The sequence below is a fragment of the Canis aureus genome, chromosome 31 (genome assembly GCF_053574225.1).
Source record: "Canis aureus isolate CA01 chromosome 31, VMU_Caureus_v.1.0, whole genome shotgun sequence".
In the NCBI taxonomy this organism is placed as follows: domain Eukaryota; kingdom Metazoa; phylum Chordata; class Mammalia; order Carnivora; family Canidae; genus Canis; species Canis aureus.
In genome coordinates, this window is record NC_135641.1 from 39853601 (window position 1) to 39858710 (window position 5110).

Below are 5110 nucleotides of genomic sequence, written 5' to 3' on the forward strand. Positions count from 1 at the left end.
GGGGCAATGCCCTGTGCAAGCTGACAAGATGCCCAGCAACCCAGACCCACAAGTGCGGGCTGGTTGGGGTTTGGGAAAGGTTTGCCTGGGCCCCAGGGGCTGTGGTTTAGCTCACTCGGCACTGCCCTGCATGCGTTCAATGTCCTTGAGCAGGTCACTGGGCCCCTCGAAGCCTCCAGTCCTCCAGTCACATCTTCTAAGGGAAACTCACACCTGCCGTGTTAGGGGGGTCGTGAGGACTTGGTCAGTGAGATTCGAGGGTTGCCCACAACCACATCAGGGGAGGACTACTTGGGGTTGGGGTGGGGGTTACTGTTCCTCCTGCACCCCACCCCCCAGTGCAATGTCTCTGGACCGGACAAGTGAAGAGGAAGCAGGCTCTTGCCAAAACACTCAAACTCCCCATCTCTCCCCTGCCAAAGCTGCTGTGTGATCGCACCATCGATTTGATCGATCACTGTAAGCCTCAGCCTCCCAATTATCCCTCCACCGCTGGGTAAAGCTGTACGTTTTATCTGACAAGGTGTGTGTTTTGGTTTTGCATTGTTTTGAATCTTGGTTTATTTTCAGTCTCTCTGCCTATGGCCCTAAAAGGTGTTTTCTGTTGTCTCCCTGAGCTTGTCACTAATGCTAGTTTGGGCTGAAGAGAATTTCCCCCAATGCTTGGTACTTTTTGGCCCGAGTATGTAGCAATATGTTGAAACACAGATTAATGCAGTGAGTCCATTTAAATAAAATGTATGTGAAAATTGGTTGTTTTTCTAGTTTTGAGGTTTGCACGCAGGCACCTCTGTGGATCCCCCCAATGAAATTGCATTTTTGACCGGCGCAGGCCTCCGGCAATTTGAACAGTTTAACTGCAAACATGGATATCAGACCAAATCATACAATTTACATTAACAATATGAATGACAAAATTAAAAAAGAAGAATTGAAGAGATCCCTATACGCCCTGTTTTCTCAGTTTGGCCATGTGGTAGATATTGTAGCTTTAAAGACCATGAAGATGAGGGGGCAAGCCTTTGTTATTTTTAAGGAACTGGGCTCATCCACAAATGCCTTGAGACAGTTACAAGGATTTCCATTTTATGGCAAACCAATGCGAATCCAGTATGCAAAAACAGATTCGGATATAATATCTAAAATGCGTGGCACTTTTGCTGACAAAGAAAAGAAGAAGGAAAAGAAAAAAGCAAAAACTGTGGAACAGACTGCAACCACTGCAAGCAAAAAGCCTGGTCAGGGAACACCAAATGCAGCAAATACCCAAGGAAATTCAACACCAAATCCTCAGGTCCCTGATTACCCTCCAAACTATATTTTATTCCTCAACAATTTACCAGAAGAGACTAATGAGATGATGTTGTCTATGCTGTTTAATCAGTTTCCGGGCTTCAAAGAAATACGTTTGGTACCCGGAAGGCATGACATTGCTTTTGTTGAATTTGAAAATGATGGACAGGCTGGAGCTGCCAGGGATGCTTTACAGGGATTTAAAATCACACCGTCCCATGCCATGAAGATCACATATGCCAAAAAATAACATATGGCATAGTTGTCTTTAAAGGACTTGGTGTTATTTAAAGTGTTTGTTTTGATAACATTTGGTCAGGCCATTTTAATAGTTGGGATGTGGGTGAGTGAAAGAAATTCTTGTGAATTTTAAAAAATAACTTAGTTCTTGTTTAGCCTTATTGAGCTATGAAATATGAAGGCCTCAATTTTGTACAATAAACTTTTATTTGTATTCTAAAAAAAAAAAGAAATTGCATTTTTAGGCCATTTTTATAAGTAATTCATTTTCTTCCCTTCATAGTGTATAAAATCTGGTAATAGCTATAAAATAACGTGGCCACACTAAGAGGTGAACGTTAAGTAGCAGGTTAGTCTCACTCACCAGCTAAGGTTCAAAAGCATTAAGTCCAAATTCATGCTTTCACAAATTATAAATGACCTCCTGCCATGGAATTCTATGCTTAGCTTTGAATAATTGACGCCATTACTTTAATCCCCTTAAGGCAAGGGCTCTCCTTTGGTTGATCCCGATGGATTGGAAATAATTCTGGGGGGAAACTCAGAAAGTGGTAGTTTATAGCAGAAAATCTGAGTCTCACTGGCCCTTTTTTGTATTTCTCAATGGTTGAACTTTTCGTTCAACACTTAACTCATAAACTTTAGCAAAGCCCCTGCTAAACTCATAGACTGTGCTAGTTGCTTGAGAAGAAAGGCTAAGACGTACAAGATAGGGCTCCTCTCCTGTGAGTGCTTACTGGGGACGTAGACCCAGGTAGTAGTGATGAATGGTTGATCTCTGCCTCACCTCAGTCCATCGTCATACCCTAGACCTGGCTATTTCATGCATCCCACTCTCTGACTACTGATCCTGTCTTTCTAGGACACTTCCTCCTATAGTCCAACTCTGACAATTATTCAAACTCACCAGGATCTATGATCTATCCCTTTCCCTGTCCCTCACCCCCCTAAGGACTTTACTTACCTCCCACTCAGCTTACGTTTCATGGCCCAACATTAACAATCTCTCACTTGTACTCACTGTCTTTATTCACATTCCCTTTAGTTGCCCTTCCTTCGGTTCCTTCCCTGAGGATGCCAGGTAAGACCCTTCTTAGATCCAACCTCCATCCTCCTCCATTCACCAGCACCCCAACAGCTGACCATAGCTGGAGGGAATGTTTACCTCCACACTGACAAGTCTCATATTCGAGTCATGACTGCCAGCCTCAGTGGGCCCTCCAAACTGCTGGCCACCCTTCTGCTTTGTAAAGATCCATTCAGCTCTCTGCTTAGGTAACCATTTGCCACGTTCTCTTCTCTCTTCGAGCCTCTAGTGGCTCCTCCCTCCCTGTACTTCCCCTTCTGGAGGGAAATTTTTTTTACTGGAGGGAAATTTACTGGAGGGAAAACCAGAAACTGTCAGACAAGGACCTCCCTAATTCTCCCAACTCTCATGTCCCCCAACTACCGGTATCAAATGTCCTGTTTCCTCTTACGTTGCTCTGGATGCTCTGGTTGGACTCCCATCTAAAGCCAAACCCTCCCACCGTGGACTTGATTCCATCCCTTCTTGTCTAGCTATAAGCGTATCCCCAGCAATTACCTCTTCTCTTTCTGGGTTGACAATATTTCTTTTCCTGTGGAGTCATTCCCAACAGCATGCAAACAAGAGGAATTACCATCCGTCCTGCACAAGTAAAACAAACTCTCCCTTGACCCCTCTTTGCCCTGTAGCTACTGCTCTCCTTCACAGCAAATCTCATATTTCCATTTCTCCTTTCTCCACTCTTTCATAAATACACCCCAGTCAGGCTTTCATTTTCAAAATTGCTCACCCAAAAATGGTTTTATCAAGATTTTCATGGCCTCCACATTACCAAATCCAAGAGCCAATTTGTAATCTTCTCCTTATTCGATTTAATGGCAGCATTTTATATATTGTTTGTATTGCCTCCTCGCTGCCAGGTGCTTTGAGGCAAACACTGAACCCCTCTTGAGTGGGTCGTTCTGGAACCGAGAATAGAACTCCAAGGAACAGGAAATGGATTCCTGGTGCAGTTGACAAACAACATTCTGCTCTGCAAGGACCTACCATATTCGGGGAGACCCAAGCAAACAGACCCAACACCTTCATCTTTCTCTTCTGTTACCCAAGTTTTCCTGCTGCTTCCATCAGCACGTCCCCAACCACCCAGGGTGAAGACCAGAGCTTTCAAAATCTTATGTCCTGGCCAACAAGCACATGAGAAAATGCTCTGCATCACTTGCCATCAGGGAAATACAAATCAAAACCACACTGAGATACCACCTCACACCAGTGAGAATGGGGAAAATTAACAAGGCAGGAAACAACAAATGTTGGAGAGGATGTGGAGAAAGGGGAACCCTCCTGCACTGTCGGTGGGAATGTGAACTGGTGCAGCCACTCTGGAAAACTGTGTGGAGGTTCCTCAAACAGTTAAAAATAGATCTGCCCTACGGCCCAGCAATTGCATTGCTGGGGATTTACTCCAAAGATACAGATGCAGTGAAATGGCAGGACACCTGCACCCCGATATTATAGCAGCAATGTCCACAATAGCCCAACTGTGGAAGGAACCTCGGTGTCCATCGACAGATGAATGGATAAAGAAGCTGTGGTCTATGTATACAATGGAATATTCCTCAGCCATTAGAAACGACAAATACCCACCATTTGCTTCAACGTGGATGGAACTGGAGGGTATGATGCTGAGTGAAATAAGTCAATTGGAGAAGGACAAACATTATATGGTCTCATTCATTTGGGGAATATAAAAAATAGTGAATGGGAATAAAGGGGAAAGGAGAAAAAATGAGGGGGAATATCAGAAAGGGAGACAGAACATGAGAGACTCCTAACTCTGGAAAACGAACTAGGGGGGGTGGAAGAGGAGGTGGGCGGGGGGTGGGGGTGACTGGGGGGGGCACTTGATGGGATGAGCACTGGGTGTTATTCTATATGTTGGCAAATTGAACACCAATAAGAAATAAATTTATATATTAAAAAATAAAGATAAGTTTTAAAAAGAAAAAAAATCTTATGTCCTATTTGCTGCTCACTTTTGAGTAGATTGCTTCCCCCTTCTCCAAATACTTTCTTCACCTGGCTTCTGGGACATCACTCTCAGTTCCCTACACTGGCTATTGCTTCTCAGTCTCCTTTCCCTGCTCCTTCTCATCTTCCCAAGCCCTGAAATCTTTCAGTGACCTCTAATCTCGCAGCTTTTACATTTTATTTATATGCTTTTGTCTCCCAAATTCACATTTCAAGACTAGGTTTCTCCTTTTAACTTCAGATTCACATACTCAACTGCCAACTGGCTCTCCACTTGTCATCTAATAGATATCTTAGACTCAACCGATGCCAAAATGAACAGTATTATCCCTCTACTCAAAATTACTGTTCCCAGTTGTCCCCATCCTCCCAGCTGTTCAGATCAAGGAACATGGAGTTCTCCTTAACTCATTTCTCTCTCTCATATCACATTCTCAGTCTATCAGAAATTCTTTTTGTTCCTTCTTCAAAGTATACCCAGACTCTGGCCACTTTTCACCACCTCCATTACTACCATCT

The 5110-nt window shown here is 43.8% G+C and overlaps 1 pseudogene; it reads left to right on the forward strand.

Moving 5' to 3' along the window:
- The first annotated feature begins 802 nt into the window (after window positions 1-802).
- On the forward strand, window positions 803-1766 carry LOC144302703 (U2 small nuclear ribonucleoprotein B'' pseudogene; annotated as a pseudogene).
- The last annotated feature ends 3344 nt before the right edge of the window (window positions 1767-5110 follow it).